This window comes from Meriones unguiculatus, chromosome 2 (assembly GCF_030254825.1).
Source record: "Meriones unguiculatus strain TT.TT164.6M chromosome 2, Bangor_MerUng_6.1, whole genome shotgun sequence".
Lineage (NCBI taxonomy): Eukaryota > Metazoa > Chordata > Mammalia > Rodentia > Muridae > Meriones > Meriones unguiculatus.
Genome location: NC_083350.1, coordinates 70089992 through 70108689, shown reverse-complemented (window position 1 = coordinate 70108689; position 18698 = coordinate 70089992). Strand labels below are relative to the sequence as shown.

Sequence of the window (18698 nt, the reverse complement as noted above, 5' to 3'; positions counted from 1 at the left end):
CAGGTACTTCAGATTCACAAAGGAGTGGGGGTTGCAACATCAGAAATGGATCAGCTCCGGCTGCGTCTTCCTGGGTGTGTTCATGAGTGAACTCACAAAGGTTACCTCAGTCAGTCCATTTTTCTGATATGGACAAAAGGTCTGTGCCTCTGAAGGACACTGAGGAAGTGAGTGTCCTTCCTCACTCATGGAAAGCAAAAGACACCCCTCTCTTCTCCAGCTGGACATTTTAAGAGAAAGGATCTCACTAAAGAGCCAAACGCAGTGTCCTTGTTCTAGCCCTCTCAGGGAAACCACTCAGAGGAGGCTTCAGCAGGGGTCATGGAGATGCTAGAAGCAGGAGTGGAGGACACGACAGTGCTTGATTTGATATTCACGAGTTCTGCCAGTGGCCTGTCCAGGAGCCTGGGGGCCATCAGAGAGCTTTGCATACATATTTGTTTCCTAAAGCGGGCTACTTTACAGCTTCCAAGGGGAAGAAACTCCTTAGACTCTGCCATGCTGAACTGTCAATGCACTGATTATCAGGAGCTGTGGTCTTGAGATTGTTGGTGAAAAATATTTCTGATTTAGGCTAGTGTGGCAAGAGAGAGAATGTCTTTAGATGCAGAGTATATAAATACTGTTTTATGCTGCCTTGAGAGCAGGATTTACTCTAATTCTAAATTCTTCTTGTAGTCAAGGGAACTCTTAAAGAACATGAAAGATAGACAGGGACTTTCCCACAGAAAGTGAGGGCGCTACTGTTTAGCCAACCATATATGTATAAAGAGGCTCAAAGAGGATCAGATTTGATTGGATTTTTTTCAAACTAAAAAATTGTATTCCTGTCTATTTTATGATGCTTTTCAATCTTTGAGACTATCTTGCTCCTTAATTTGTAGGAGAAAATTTCCCATTGAATATGAACTCATGTCTACGAAGTATAAGCAAGCAGGTCTGCCACCAAAAATTATCATGCCATTGATAAAGGTGTAGTGTAGATGAGGGTGTGAAGACCAGGACACCTCAATGCTACAGAAAGAACTAGAGGCAAATAAGAAATACTGAGAGTGAGAGAAATCTTTTTTTTGGGGGGGGGGGGAGTACATACCCATTGGTTATTCAATAACAAACAGTCAGCTCTGAAAACATATATACAAGAAACATACAAATTGAACACACACACAAACACACAAACACACACTTACACATATAAATCTCTAAGTAATACACACATACATACACACACAGGAGCCTAACATAAAGGAAGAATAAAAGGGGAAAGAAAGTAATGTAGTTATGTATGTCATAATATAAAAAAATAACTTAAAATGTCATTTAAAAAATTAAAAGCAGGGTAAAGAGGAGTGGTTCTAATTCCAGAATTTACTAAGAAGAGGGAATGATAACATAGAAAAAAAAAAGCCCTAAGCCTACAGGAAGCAAGGGGTAGATACTGAAATATGAACATGTACTGAAGGGATCTCTCTCTAATATATGTGTTAATGTGGGTTTGCATATGTGGGATCATACATCTTTACATGTGGAGGCCATATGCCAATAGAAATATCTCCTACCAATTTTTCTTTTTCTTTTATTTTTATGAGACAGGATCTCAAAGCTGGATTGGCTGTCCAGCATGCTCCAGAGGCCTTTCTATTTGCTTTTCCTTATTGCCAGAGTTACAGGTAAGTGCTGTCATACTTGGCTTTTTAAGAAAGGTGGGAACTGAGACTCTGAGCTCAGGTCTTCATGACTCAGAGACAAGGACTTTACCAACTGTACCATTTGTCCAGTTTCCATTTGACTTTTATTAAAGAATAGATAGGATCTTGTATTGCAAAGAAGATGAAGTGACTTACCTAGGGAAAATAATTTGACATAAATAATTTGACATAAATAATTTGACATTATGGGTTTGAGATACTGCAAATGGTTTGGAATTGTCTATTGGAGTGAAAAAAAAATCATCACCAATAGATACTAAATGTTCTGTCTCCTCTGGAAACCATTTCTTTACCCCATCCCACCCCAGCCAGGGGATCCATCCATAGTCTCTTACTTAAGCAACAAGCTTAACCAATGGGGGCAGAGGTGAGAAGGTTAGCCTGAGTTATGGAGGTTACTATTGATCAAGAAACTGTAACATGAATTGAGCTGCTGGAAGAGGGTTCTGTAAATAACTGTTTTTTTTTTTTTTTTCAGGAAAGCCTTGGATATCTTAGACAATCAAACTTAAGTATATTCAGTGGATAATTTACCTACTTTTGAGGCTGTAGTGAGGTAATTATTCACAATAATTATTTTATATATGTTGCTTTATCTTTCTAAGACCAAGATATACAAAATTAGAAGATAATGAAGACTGAAAAAACAATCAAGTTTAAGGGGCTAGGATGATTGTGGTATATATTTTTTTTCTGTTTTGATGGTATGTTTAGGTTTTATTAATGTTATTCTCTTAATATTTCAACCTACGTATTTTTAGTAAACCAAGAGCACAAGTAAACATTTGAGAAGTGAGGCTTTAGGGGACACCTCAGTTGGTAAAGCTCTAGTTATAGAAGCACATATCCTCTCACACTCATGTTAAAGTCAGGCATGGACTCTCCTCCATTGCTGGTGAGAATGTAAACTTGTTGAACCACTTTGGAAATCAATCTGGTAGAAGAAAGACACAGATGGTATATACTCATAAGTGGATATTACATATATAATGTAAGATAAACATAATAAAATCTGTACATCTAAAGAAGCTAAGCAAGAAGAAGGACCCTGGGTAAGATGATCAATCCTTCTTCAGAAAGGCAAATGGGATGGACATTGGAAGAGGGAAAAAAAAGGAACAGTACAGGAGCTTATCACAGAGGGCCTCTGAAAGACTCTATGCAGCAAAGTATCAAAGCAGATGCTGAGACTCATAGCCAAAATTTTGCAGAGTTCAGGCAATCTTATGAAATAAGAGGAAGATAGGAAGACCTGGAGGGGACAGGAGCTCCACAATGGAGAGTAGCAGATCCAAAAATCTGGGCAAAAAGTTCTTTTCTGAGACTGATACTCCAACCAAGAACCATGCATAGAGATAACCTAGAACCCCTGCTCAGATGTAGCCCATGGCAGCTCAGTAATCAAGTGGATACCTTAGTAAGGGGAACTGGGGCTATCTCTGACATGAATTCAGTGGCTGGCTCTTTGATCACCTCCTCCTGAGAGGGGAGCAGCCTTACCAGGCCACAGAGGAAGACAATGCAGCCAGTCCTGAATGAGATCTGATAGACTAGAGTCAGAGGGAAGGGGAGAAGGACCTCCCTTATCAGTGGACTGGGGAAGGGGCATAGGAGGAGATAAAGGAGGGAGGGTGGGATTGAGAGGGGATGACAGAGGGGGCTATAGCTGAGATACAAAGTAAATAAACTCTATCAAAAAATAAGTTAATTAAAAAAAAAGAATAAAAAGTCAGGCATGGAAGCTGTACTTGTAATTTCAGTGCTGGGAAGGCTGACAGAGGGGAATAGCAGGTGTGCACTGGCCATTCTAGCCAAACTTTTCAATAAAAAGGTGAAGAGTGACTGAGGAAGACATTCAACATTACCTATGGCTTCCATAATCACAAGAAATGGACAAGGAAACAAGAAGATATTTCAGAAGTTAGTGTAGATTGAATAGTCCATTTAGAGATTGTCAGGGAGAGATGTGATTCCAAAGCATCTGAAGAGAAGACAGGGGTACAATGTTTGAATGGGACTTTTGGCTCCTCTATGTGCTCTTAGATGATCAGTTATTTTTAAATTTTATGTTTAAAGGCTAGCAGGAACATCACCAGGAGAAAGATAAAAGGGTGACATATATCTGTGATTTACTCAATCTTTAGAAGGTGCAGGCAGAGCTAAGAAATGCTTTGGCAAAATTCTAAAATAATTTTTTAAAAGAGCAAAGGTGTATGTAAGGTTTATTTAGAACATGAATAGGGTTCCAGTTTAGGATCAACCTGAAGCTAATAGTTTTGATGCTGATAATTATATAAGCAAGAACTTGCTGCCTAATTTTTATTCTGTCAAGTAGGCCAAGAAGATCACAAAGGCTGTGCTCACTGATTTTCCATTGCTGCGACCAAAGATATTTGACAGAAACAACTTGAGGGAGAAAAGGTTTGTTTTTGGCTCAGGCAATCAGAGAAATTTCAGCCCATCATGGTGAGGAAGATATGGTGAAGTTCATGGTGAAAGAGGCATCTTACATCTTTTCAGACTTGGAAGTAGAGATGGTCAGAACCAAGAACCTGGCTCTCATGTTCACAAGATCAACCCTTGTGACCTAATACGACAGCTGGGTCCCATCTTCCGAAGAGTCCATGGAGTCAAGAATGGTTCTGTATTAGGGGGATATTATAAATGTGACCTTGGAAAGGACACCAAGAATCAATGATTTTATATTTCTGTATGCAAATAAACACCTGCAGTGAACATTTGACCTGAACTTACATTCTCTGTGACTCACTTTTCTTCTATTTGTACTGGCATTCAGTGATGTTATGAAATAGGTACCCCAGACAGACTTCATGTGGCACCATAACAGATGTTGAAAATAAGGATCCTTGCAGGAAGATTGTCAGGTAGGTTACATTTAGCTAACTCAGACATCCTCTGATGGCTATAAACAGGAGAGTCAAAGATAAAGAGAATAATCATTCTCAAACTTTCTTGGCCAAACCTACCTCCAGCTGACTATGGAGGAAGAGAATAGTCACAGAGTCACATGCACATATGTAGAGTTTTGTAATTTCTTTTTATCATATAATTCATTTTATGAGAATATTCTTGCTTATTTAAAGCTAATTCAAGTAAAATAATGTTTGTATTGTGGTAGTCTATGCTCTTTTGTGTTTCTATAGGTCTAACTATTTTTATAGTATTTTGTTCAGGGCTTTCAAGAGTTATAAGAATTTGGAAGTACAGAAAAAAAAAGTTCCATGAATGTGTTTGTCTCAGGATTTAAATATCTTACTGAAAGTATTTTCGATAGATTTCCAAAAATTATTTGGGTAAAATATTTTCTGTGACCAGTGTGGAATGTAACTCACTTGGGAAATATAAGTAAAAGCACAAAAATGGTTATTGAACTGTTATTTTAATATAATACAAAAATAAAAGAATCGAATATACAGGAAATTTGATTTAATTACTTAATTATATGTTTTGTAAAAAGGAAAATGAAATATAAAATGCTTTCTATTCTCTAAGTAGGAAAGAATACAACTTGTTTTATGAGTTAAGCAGAGTGTTTGTAGGAACCATAATCTCTTTTTTTATAAAAGGGAGTCTTAATCACACACAGAAATGGGTGCTCTTATTTGCCTTAATTTTCACATGATAATGTGTCACATCATCTGGGCAGATGTGATCTGTTACAGGTGAAGTTCCAAGGGCCTTTTTGGTCTGGAGAGTTCTGAGAAAAACAATCTGTAACACAGTTCGCGCTGTGATATTCTACTAAAACCTCTCTAAAGAATTAGGCACTATGAAAACATGGCAAATAAAGTGCCACATACCCCAATATATTCTTGATATATATCACAAGAATAAATTTGTTGAATAAATTATGTCCTATGCAGAATGGGGACACAGGTTTTCATTTAACGTCTCCTTTTTTTTTTTTTTTTTTCCCTTTATAACATCTCAGCTAAAGAACTTTTTTGGGAACAGTTTGAGAATGAACTCAGTTGGTTAAACCAAACTGATTTTCTTGGTCATCATTTCAGCTACCAGAATGAGGAGTTGAAAGGTGCCACCTCTTCTTTACTGGGTTCTCTTCTACTTTGGCTGTGCAAAGTGTGAAGGCAGCCTGAATTAAAATATTCCTGACAGTTCCAGGCAGTATTGACAACAATGAGATATGAAGTTACTTAATGTGTTTTCCATCCTCTTCTCCTATTGGTGTTACCCTTTTAGAATATGAAAAAAAATTCTTTCTCTGACTTTCAGAAAATCCTTTGTTATTTGTTAGGCATTGATCATCCTTCCTGGCTCTTAAAGTAAATATTTCAATAATGCCAAGGATTGTAGAACGTGCATTTGCAGAAAACACATTTGATAATGTCACTTATATTTATGGAAAATGTGTGTGTGTGTTTCAGTGAAATTTGTTATCTTCCATACAGCATTGATAATAATAACAGAATACAAATATTTTGTCAGAGATAAGACACTTTAAAATAAAGTTTGACAGCTGAATATATATTTTTAAAATGGATTTTTGAGGTGGTTTCATTGAGGCAGTTTAAGCTTCATTCAAAATTAATTTCTAAAGTAATTAGGAATGCCCTTTAAAAATGATAAACAAAGTCTGCGCATTTCCCCATGACTCTTTGCCTTCTAAAGAGGTGATAGAAGTACATCATTGTCTTTTATTTTTGTACTATCTCATAATCATAATTTTTACATACAAATCCCACAAGTATATGCCAGTAACCAGTGACATTTATTAAAAATCTATATTCTGTTTTGGGTTGTGTCTTTCTGATGGAAGGCAAGAAAATAGATTCAAATCCCTCAAGATTATTTCACTTAGAGTTTTCAAGATTCAGACCTGGAATAGTCCCATCACTTAATATTTGTTCATTTTATTTTACTTTTAGTTTAGTTTTTTTTTTTTTTTTGTGACTGGTGATTTTTTTTCTTATCCAAATTAATTTTTTTAAATTTTATTTAAAGTTAAAGTATAACTCATTACTTCATTTCTTTCCTCTCTCTTTTTCCTCCAACCCCTCCCATCTTTCCCCTCTCTTTCTCTGAAATTCAGTCTCTTTTTTTCTTTATTTTTGTTTTACACACACACACACACACACACACACACACACAGACACACACACTCTCTCTCTCTCTGAGAGTTCCCTCTTTCAATTTAGCATTTCCATTGTTATTGTCATTATTCAGGTTCAGTTACAGCAACCTATTGTTTTAGTACTTGTTACTTGGTAGGTATATCTACCTCAGGTAACAGAAATCTAGTGAGTCAGAATAATAACAACATATGGCTCCCTTGCTAAAGGATGGAATTAACATTGTCTTTAGATAGTTGTAAATGCCTGTGTTTCTTGTCCTCCATGGGCAGCTTAATTCCCTTTCCAGCAAGACTACTTTGAAGGGATTCCTCAATCCAGAGCTCTCCAGAAGACAGGCTGAGGCGCTCTCATTACCAGGCTTTTTCCTATTCCATGCAGCTGCTGGTGCACTGTGGCTGTATTAACGTTTTCTTCATGTTGCTATTCAGTCCAATTTTCTGTAATCTCCCTTAAGCCTTGAACTCAGGGGCACCTCCAAATTCACTTCCCAAAGGAACAGGGCATCTGGACTGAAATATTTGTGCCTGGAGTGAGGAGTTGAGACCTAACATAGAATTCAGAAATGGATCATTGCAGGTATTTAGTTAAAGTGAGGTGGAATGAAGAGCTTCTTAGCTTAGTGGGAAGTACATGACAGAAAACACATTCATAATAAACTAGAATAAAAAACTAGTAAAGGAAATGCATCAGCAGTGGCATATCTTAAAATATTAAAACCAAAAATAGTGAAGCAGAAAATGAGGAAACAAATGCCATATGGTACATAGAAAACAAAGAGCACAATGACACAAAGAAACAATTTCTTCTCAGTAATTACTTTAAATGTGAATGGAATAATCTTTCAATCAAAAGGCAGAGTTTGACAGAAGTGATAAAGCGCCTTACATCTATTTTGTACAGACTTGAAACTGATTTTATAAACTAAGGCAGAAGTGGGTTGAAAGTGAAAGAATTGAAATGCTATTACCTGCAAATAATAATAAAAGAAGAACATCTTTGCCGACACAGTTTTTTTGTTATTTTTATTTTTATTAATTACAGTTTATTCATTTTGTATCCCCCGTGTACCTCCCTCTTCCCTCCCCTCCCAATCCTACCCTCCCTCTTTCCCACTCATGTCCCTCTCACAGTCTACTGATACGGGAGGTACTCCTCCCTTTCCCTATGATCCAAATCTATCAGGTCTCATCAGGATTGGCTGTACTGTCTTCTTCTGTGGCCTGGTAAGGCTGCTCTCCCCTCACAGATGGCCTCTCAAGAAATACTTTACTCTTTCTTGATTTTTCTCTTCTTGTGGTAGAGCAGTGGTTCTCAATAACTGGATTGCAACCTGGTAGGCAATAAAATGCCCTTTTTCAGTTCTGTTGCTCTCCTTGTGGACCTCCTGTCCTCTCCAGGTCTAGCTGTCTCCCACTTCTTTCATAGGCTTCCCTGCACTCTGCCCAAAGTTTGGCTGACATAGTTTTTAAAGAGTCAGTTTAACAATAACAGTTGGAGAATTCCATACCCTACTTATAACAGTTGGGCAGAAGAAAAATATAGAATAAAACATTTGATTAACATGAGAGAAGAGTGCACATAAAATATACATATGACACACTTGTATTAGCAGCTTTCCACCCAGCCTTCTCTAGGCATATAGGACATTTTCTAGAACAGACAGAATGTTAAGTTCCTGACTGTGACTCAGTGAATTTTACAAGAGCAGACTCTTCACAAATACCTTCCTAACCACATTGTGATGAACTTAGAAATAACACAAATATTATTGGAAGATAATAAACAAACAAACAAACAAAACTTGTGGTCATTGAATAAAATACCTGAACCATCAAAAAATAAAAAATCACCACATGAGAAAATGGATAGGTGAGTCACGTGAAATACACCACACAACATATGAGACGCTCTGAAAACAGGGTTAAAGGGAAGACGTAAAGGTATAAATGCTTGTGTTAAAAAGCAACAAACCTGTCCCCACGTGCATTGCAGCTGCAGCTGCTGTGACACGTGTATCAGTCGGGGGCAGAGAGGAGAACTGCAAGTTTGAGGCCATCCTGGACTATATAGGGAGATCTTGTATAAATGAGTAATCAAAAGGTCTTGGATTGATAATCCATTCTTAAATAGGAGTGAGGAAGAAAAAAAAAAAACTAAATCCAAGGTCAGAAGGAAGGAAATGATAACTATTTTAGTAGTGATAAATTATATAAAAGTAGAAAATGATGGAAAAAAATAAATCCCAAAGATGGTTTTCTAAAAGAGTAAAAAAAAAAAGGAGGATGAAACATGAGAAAAGATAATCTGATGAAAGTACATTATATACATGTATGGAAATATTTAAAAAATATTGATACCAAACTCTAGCTGCCCAAGAAAGCCAGACTCAGCAACTTGCTATCAATAAGCAGGTTAAAAGAGCTACATTAATAGCAAAAACAAGGAAAGATGACATTCCCTTAGGCCGCTCTTGGAAAAAGAGCAAATAAATCTAATGGCCCCCTAAGTTCATCTCTGAAATCTTACTGGGAGTAAGGTTTAAGCAGAAGGTAAGAGATAGGCAAAATAAACAGCCCAGGGGTCCAGCTTTGGTCATTAACCACCATTGTTGTGGCCCTGCATTCTAATGAAGTGGTGAGATATGCTGAAAATCTATTTCTGGAGTAGTAGTTTCCCCTCTGGCATCCTTAGGCTTTAGCAGGTTTTCATTGTCCAAGATCCCTGGGGGAGGGTTCTAGGGTTCTAATATCTTGTGTTCTATTGTTTCAATAGTTTGATAGCCAAAGGGAAGGAGACAGGCATTTCTCTAGTATTTCCTTATGCTTCCCAGGCAAGCCAGTTACAATTCCTTTTACTCTATGTAATTAAAATATCCACAGGAAGCATGTAATTTGCTCAAGATAAATAAAATCACATGCTAATGATAAAAATATAAGTAAGTGAAAATGAGAAAACTTCTTGCCAGAGGTCTTCTTGGAGATAAGCCAGACCATTTCCTTTATTTTGCGGATAAGAAAAGTGAAGCTTTAGTAAAATAACTGGTTTACCACAGCTCTCAGCTTCTCCTACAGCAGAAGCAAATACAGTATTCAAGCTTTTTTGTACCTAGAATACTGTTTATTCACCTCTCCCACATCTTAGTGAGATCAGTATATTCTTTAAATTATCCCACTGACTCTATGATATAGATTTCCCAAAATACAACTTCAGAAATGTTTTCTTTCAATAAGCTCTTTATTCTACATTAATAGTCAAAATTTTCTATTATTATTTTCCTTCCCCAAATAAGTGTTTTAAACAATATAAAATAAAATAAGTATCTAAGTAAAAAAAGGGATAGAGGATTCAAATTATTAAACTTAGAAACAATGCTGCAGAAAGTGAATGATTCTGCAGAAATCAGAAAAAAGCGCCAAATCTCCAAGGGAGTGCTTTAAACTCTTCAAGTTACTGCAGCTCATTGCAACTATGAGGGCCTGGGGCCTGGTGTTGTAGAGTTTGTAGACAAGTATGCAGACAATAAGAAATCTACAGACAAATACGCCTATGGACAATGCTTAAAAGTTTTCAACACTGTCCTGGTGAACTGAATCCAGCAGCATACTAGAAGGATTATTCAATGTGAATGAATGATGTTCATTTCTGGACTTCAAGGATGGTTGACAGAACTCCAGGTTAATCCCAGATGCCTCTATTTTTTTTTCCTTTTTTCTTTTTTCCTGAGCATTGACTCTTTTTTGAACCAGTCAACCCCATGTTTTATTCTTCAGGTTTGAAGCGAAACTGGGATTTTGACCACTCCAAAGTGTTAATGAAATGATTTAGTTAGATGCTGGTAAACAGATAGCTTAACTATGTTGGTTACTAGATACAAACCCGTAATGCCCCAGAGCCAAGCATCCTAAATCTCATATAAGTTTCATAGTCATATCAATTCTTTGTAAATGTTAGAAAGTAACTTTCCTCACATTCTTTTTTTTTCCTCTCATCCTTCTTTATTTCCCTCTGAGCTCTCAGATTGTAATTAGAAGATTTGGGTTTTTCTTTTTTTTTTCTCATTTTGTCTTTTTTTAAATTATTATTATTAATTATTATTATTATTATTATTTACACTTTATTCACTTTGCATCCCCCCATAAGCCCTTCCGTCCTCCCCTCCCAGTCCCACCCTCCCTACCCCTTCTTCACCCATGCCCCTCCCCAAGTCCACTGATAGGGGAGGTCCTCCTTTCCTTCCTTCTGATCTTAGTCTATCAGATCACATCTGGAGTGGCTGCATTGTCATCTTCTGTGGCCTGGTAAGACTGCTCCTCCCTCAGGGGGAGGTGATCAGAGAGCAGGCCTATCAGATTGTGTCAGAGGCAGTTCCTCTTCCCATTACTATGTAACTCACTTAGACACTAAATTGCCATGGATTACATCTGCACAGGGGTTCTAGGTTATCTCCATGCCTGGTACTTCACTAACCCTTTATCTGACAGAGGGCTAATATCCAGCATATATAAAGAACTAAAGAAGCTGAAAAGCAGCAAATCAAGTAATCCAATTAAAAATGGGGAACAGAGCTAAACAGAGAATTCTCTGTAGAGGAATATCGAATGGCAGAGAAACACTTGAAAAAATGCTCAACCTCATCAGCCATTAGGGAAATGCAAATCAAAACAACCCTGAGATTTCACCTTACACCCATCAGAATGGCCAAGATGAAAAACTCAAGTGACAACACATGCTGGAGAGGTTGTGGAGAAAGGGGAACCCTCCTCCACTGCTGGTGGGAATGTAAACTTGTACAACCACTCTGGAAATCAATTTGGCGCTTTCTCAGACAACTAGGAATAGCGTTTCCTCACATTCTTTTCATGCAGAAAACTGAAGCACCTTCTCTACATGTATTAGACTGAACATCGCAGCATTTGAAGTCTTCTTTGGAATTTTAGTCATTTCTGGTCTGCTTGGGACGGTAACCTCTTCTACCATCACTTATGGGATGTCTGTTCCTATGGATTTGGGTAGACAAAATAACTATATACCACATTAATAAAATGAATTGGAAAATATCCTCACATATTCATCTCAACTCATGCATAAATTCATCATTTGACAGTCTTCCAATATCTTTAGCTCATACAGATACTTAACAAATTAGAGATAGTTTAAAGCTATCTCAGCATAATAAATGTCACAAATAAAGGAAAACCCATGAAAACTATCACAGTCATTGGTGAATGAATGAATACTTTTTCTCTAGGATCAAGACTATTTTTAGTAGTTCTGTTTACCAAATTCTTAGAAATTCTATTAAGAAAAATCAGAGAAGAGAAAGGCACAAAAGCCATTAAAATTGGAAAAGTAAATGTTGTTATCACTATTCATGTGTAATATGATTTTTTGAAGTAAAAATCTTCTACAGATAACATATACAATCTGTTGGAACTAACTGAATTCAGTGAAGGCAACATGATGAACTCAACATAAAATGAATTGTATCTCTGTACTCTCACCATGAAAAATTAAAAAAGGAAGATATCAATGAAGCTCCATTTGTAATAATAAAACACACAGGAGTTAACAGTTAACTAGGATAGTGAGGAACTTCCATAATAAAATCTGCAAATGTTAAAATAACATAGTTATGAACACATTCCATATTTGTCAAGTGAAAGAATAATGCTAAGATACCATCAAAAGAAGATAATAGTTCTGGTGAAAATCTCAGTGATTTTATTTTACAGAAATCAAAACCTAAAGTTTTTATGGAATTTGACCCCAATTAGTCAAGAAGAATAAAAAAGGTGGCCTCACAGTAACTGATTTCAAAGTACTGTAAAATGATAAAAATGGAAATAATGTGATTCTGGCCTAAAGACAGAGATGCCAGAATAGAATAAAAAGCCCAAAGGAAACAGTGGCTTATATAGATAAATGATTTTTTAAAAGTGCCGAGCCTATTAAGGAGAAAGAACACAGTTTGCATCGAGTGGTGTTTGGAAAAGTAGACATACGGGTAGAAGTATGAACTTTGGCTCTTAACATGAAACACATAAAATCCAAGTCGAAATAGTTTGATGATGTAACAATTAGGCCTCCAACCATAACCGTTATAGAAATAACAGTCAGACATCCATGCCATCAAATTACACAAAGATATCTTGAAACAATGGCCAAGCAGAGAGAGCTATGGAAATAACAACAGCAGCAACAACAGAAAAATAGCTTTTAGCAACGTGGCTCTGAAAGCAGAGACGGAAGCTCTTGACCCACCTTCCCAGAGCTGGAGCCTATGTGAAAGCTTTGAAATCTGAGGCAGCAGAGCTGCAAAGAGCTCTGCAGGTCCCCCACCTTCCAGGCTCATCACCCTGCAGCTCCGGAGGCAGCCCGAATACCCGAACAAGAGCAGTTTCCGGAGAAGCAGCTTCAACCACAGTGCAATCATCAGATTCCCCCTGACCATGGAGTCAGCCATGAAGATAGAACACTTTTTAGTCACTGGTATTCATTGTGGGTGTCAAAGTCAGCAAGGACTAGGTCAAAAAGGCCTCAGGAAACTCTATGACATTGGTGTGGCCATCGTCCATATCCTGATAAGGCCTGATGGAGAGAAGGTGTGTATTTGGTTTGCTTCTGATGAATTGTAATTGACATCAACTAAACTGATTAAAGCTGGCCTATTCTAAACACCCTTTTTTTTTTAACCAAAAAAAAAAAAAAAAATCAGAAAACAAAAACAAAACAAGCAAACAAAACAAAACAAAGAAAGAGAAAGTAAATAAAAAAGGATCAAATGAAGCCTTTACTGTTGACAAAGTGTCCCTGTGCAGCTTTGTTTCATGTGAGTGAGTTTAAACCACCTTCACTCTTTTTTTTTTGAATATAAATATTAGTCATTTCCCTTGGGATCCAGTCTTCCTTAAAATAGAACTCACTCAGATCAATTTCCATCAAGACCTGCATTGTCTACAAGAGCCTAGGAAACAAACAACTGATTGAAGAGACAGTGAACAGAATGGGAGGAAAAGCTTTGTCAACTACCCACTTGAGAGACTCAGTATCTAGAATACACAAAGAATTAAAAAAATACCAAAAATAACAAGGAATAAAACAATCTAATCATTAAATGGGATAAAGAGATGAACAAACACTTATCAAAAGATGACGTACAATTTGCCAACAAGTATGAAAAAATGATCAACCTCATCAGCTAGCAGAAAAATAGAAATGAAAACAACTTTGAGATTAATTTTACCCCAGTCAGAATGACAGTCTTTAAGAACATCACAGTGAGGGTACAGACAAAGGAAATTTTTACACACTTCCACAGGAATAAATACTTTTCCACCTCCTACGGAAATCGATACAGAGGTGTTCTAAAACTCAATGCGTTTAACCTATGACTCTCTTCTGGATTCCAAGTCAATAAACTACAGATGCTGCAAATCAAGGCTTACTGTTGTACTAGTGACATTAGCAAGATATGGAATCAGTTTAGGTTTCTGTCAACAGAGATGAGAATAAAGGAAAGATGGTATGTCTATGCATTAAAAGTCAGCCATAAAGAAGACTAAAATTAGGTAATTTTCAAAAAACAAAACTAGATACAATGGAGATTGTAAATTTAAATGAGTTAAGTCAGTTTCAGAAAGACAAATATGTTTTCTCTCAATTGTGGGTCCTAATCTCAAGAAACCTATAAAATTGTATGAAAGTAGAATCAACACTGTTAAGAGAAAAGAGTGGAAAGTATAGGGAAGTATGTAAGAAACGAAAAAGAAGGGTGTGCTCAAAGTTCATCATATACTTTTTGAAATATCTTTATGGAATAATGTATTATGAGCAATGCCAATTAAAAATAGAATTTATAGAGTCTAGAAATCATTTTGATAGATTAGGTAATCCTTTTAAGAGACTGGTGATGAACTGCAGAGAGAGATGGCTCAGCACTGAGAGTGCGCAGCATTCCTGCAGAGAACCAGCAGTTTTCCTCTTACCACATGGCAGCCCATAACTGCCTGTAATTCCTGTTCCTGGGGTTGCAGTGCTCTTCTCTGGCTTTTGTGGGCTCTTGTACATGTGTGATGCACATAAACTTATACAGGTCCCACACATACACATAAATAGATAGTAAAGTTTTAAAAAACAATGGAATTTCTATAAGGATAATGGGAGTATTTTTAGAATACAACAATGTTTTTGTTTCAAAGATATGTATGTATGTATGTATGTATGTAATTATGTGGTGTCTATGTGTATATGCACATATGTGTGTTGCAATTCAATGGAAGTCAGAAGACAGTATCAAATTTCCTGGAACTGGAGTTACAGGCAGTTGTGAGTCACCAACTGTGGGGACCTTGGATTTTCTGTAAGAGCAGCAAGCATGTGAAACTACTGAGGTTTGCTTTAAAAAATGTATTGCTACATCTGAGTATTGGATCTGTAAATCAATTCTACCCATCATGACATATGTTCAGAGTTCACATTGTATTGATACTCATTTATATATGTCATGGGATTGAGCAGATTTTGCTTATGGGCCTTGCCTTATACAAAGTTTACCTTAAGTCTTACAGAATAAAACATTTTATAGGACATCCACACAGAGAACAAGTTACTAGTAGCTAGGCAACCAAAAGCAGTTGAAAAAAAATAGAGTAAGTCAAGTGGGTGTCATCAGTACATTATTGGTATTATGAGATTAGGAAGTATTATTAAGTGTTTTTTAGTAAAACTTGCTTGTGATATTCAGTGTCTCTCACATTCCTCTTCACGAATTTTTTTATGATATGTCTCATCAGGACTTTGATTTTATGGTGTTCATTTTGACAATATACTTAGCTGTTTGGCTTCATATACATTCATTAGAATTGTAAATTAGTATGTTTTACTGTCAACGTAAGAGGTGAGTAGTGGATTTGATGAGAACAATCAGCATTTCATAGCTTCTTGGAGGCTGAATAATAATGTTCCATGTGATGACACTTGTCCAAAGGCAGGGGTATTCTGAGCCCTTCCCCCAGCTACATCTTTCAGGCCAGAAAGGGTGAAACAATCCAAGGGTTGTTCAATGGTCTTTACCTTGCTCTGTGCTGACTCATGGTTACCTTTCACTAGAAACCCCACTTCCATCACTTTTATAGTCAATGGCCCCAGGATCTAACAGCTTCTTTTCTTTCATTATATAAACCTGTCACCTAAGGAGAGTCTAAAGGTCTTCAGAACCAGGCTCAAACATTTCCACTAAGTACTTATATAGGGAAATCAAGGGTCACATACATATTGTAGATTATTAAATTGTGTCCTGACCATGAAGTCATACAATGTGCAAGTTCCCCCTCAGAATACCAAAATGTATATGTGCCTGTGCTGAGGGAGCATTAAGAACGAGATTGCAAGAGGTCTCTGAGAAGGAAGAAAAAACAAATAACAAAAAAAAAAACAATTGTTATCTACTGTATCTTGTCAGTTCACTGCATCTGTTAGATAAAGGTGAGTCATCTCATTTTACTCTCTTTAAGAAAAGTAATAGTAGCTTCAGCCAGGGATATGATATCTAAAGAGCATAATAGTCTCCTGTGGGAATTAATTTTCATTTAAGACTCCAAGTTTAAAATCAGTGTTTGTGATCAAAGAAAGCTGTTCTCATTTCACTGAATAAAGTGACTAATAGTGCAGACCAAATGCAGCAAAAAGACATCAGAGAGAGAGAGAGAGAGAGAGAGAGAGAGAGAGAGAGAGAGGTGGAGACAGAGACACCAAGAGAAACCAAACAAAACCAAAACAACAATAACAACAAAGCACAGTTAAAGTAGCAAGATGGAACAGCACACACTCATTCCTGAGTTACAAATGCTTTCATTCCTTTATGTTTAAAGTAAGACTGTACCTCAGGGGAGAAAACTAATATTCACAAGTACAGAGGAGTGTCTAAGAGGTTTAAGGTTTAGTTATATGTCACTACAGATATAGTACAAGGCAAAAGGAACACAAAGTTATAACATTCCTTAGTCTGGTCATTATGTTGCACCTTGTGCGAGCAGGCATAAATATTGCACAAAGGTCTCAAAACAGCACAGGTTAAAGTTTTTCTGAGACTTTATTTTCCAATGGCCCTAACATCATAATTTAAGTATCTCATGCTAAGTACCATGAATATAGATACCTGAACCAATTAAATTAGGTCAACTATGAAGCACAAACTTCTCTTTAGGATGAATATTGTTTTTCAGCTCTGTGTTTGACCTACACAGATATTTATATTAAACTAAGATCTTGACAAGTTTCATGAATGCTGTAGGAAGCAAGCAGAGAGAATTTGCACATGGAAGAATGATTTCAGTGGGTGTCAGGCAGAATTCTTGTTCTCCAGGATAAAGTGGAATGACCGCTTTACAAAGTACACGAAGACTCTGAGACAAAGGGACTTTCTTTACTTCTCCACTGTGACTTTGTTAGAACTGGTACTATGGAAAAGTTATTTGATTATATTAAGATTATGGTTACAGTATGGCTACATTTGAGGTGATATATTTCTTCAGAATTTGGTCATTTGGCAAATGAAACATGAGTACCTAAGCACTCATTCCATAAATACAATATCAATGTTTAGTCATTTGTCTTGAGTTAAGGATAAACTTATTTGCACTGGGGTAAAAGCCAGCTGTTTTCTACTCAAGTTTAATGGTTCACATGTCAATTTCCTTTACTACTCCAAGTTTAAAATGATTCTTTGTGTTCAAAGAAAGTTGGTCTCATTTCACTGAAAGCAACTAACAGTGTAGTCCTAAATATGCAAATAATGGCACCCAATAAACTTACTTTACATCTTCGTAAAACATATTGTTCTTGTTCGCTGTTTATTTAAACAGAACCATTTGTCATTATGCTGAGTTCTAAATCATATAGGTTACTTACATAACAAAAACAGAAGCAGAATGACACCATCATCAAGGAGAGACTATCAGATTAGAAGTTTTGTTTATTCCTCACCACAGGGTAAAAATAGATTAACAAAATTAATCAAATGAATTGGGAGAGGGTACTTGTGGACTTAGGATATTATACATGATAAGTACATAATCTACCACTGACCAAAGTCCCTTAATGACTTGAATTTTCAATCTTGTTTTCTCTATTCTCCCATATGTGCATCAGTTCTTCTAGAATTGCACACTTTGCCTTTACTGTCAGAGCAAAGGCTGAATAAATTATTTCATTGTGTGTTTTAATCCTCATAAATCTGGGTCAAATTCAAAAGAATTATGGCTAAAAAATGTCTCTTTGCTAAAGATGTAAATTTCCCCCCCATCTCCGACTATTTCTTCTTTCCATGTTAGATGAGAAATTCTCCTTATAGGCATATGGAATCCAATTAAAATCCATTTTAAGAGCTAGCCACATACTTTGTGTTTTTCTCTCTCATGATGGGAATGTTCTGATTAGTTCTTGTCAACTTGATTCAAGCTGGAGTCACAGGAGACAACCTCTACTGAGAAATTGCCTCTAGGAGACTGACTTTTTGCCCAAGACTGTGGAGACAGTTTTTAGATTATTTATTGATATGTGAGCCACTGTGGACAGTGCAATTGCTGGGCAGGTAGTCTTCTATAAGCAAGCCATGGAAAAGCAAGCCAACAAACAACATTGCTTCACGGCATCTGCTTAAATTCTAGCCTCCAAATACTTGCTTACGTGTTTGTCCTGGCTTCTGTTCATGATAGACTCTACAGAACAAGATGAAATGAACCCATTACTTGTCAAGTTCGGTTTGGACAGGTTTTATAACCTCAACAGAAAATAAACTAGGGTGGTGTGTGGGATGCCTTGGAGAGACTACTCTGTCACATCTATTATTCGTGTTCCTTGCTTTTCTGCTTAAAAA

General features: G+C 36.7%; 1 pseudogene; it reads left to right on the top strand.

Annotated features, from left to right (window-relative positions):
• Nucleotides 1-8793: 8793 nt before the first annotated feature.
• Nucleotides 8794-8880, top strand: LOC132652656 (small nucleolar RNA SNORA17; annotated as a pseudogene).
• Nucleotides 8881-18698: the final 9818 nt, after the last annotated feature.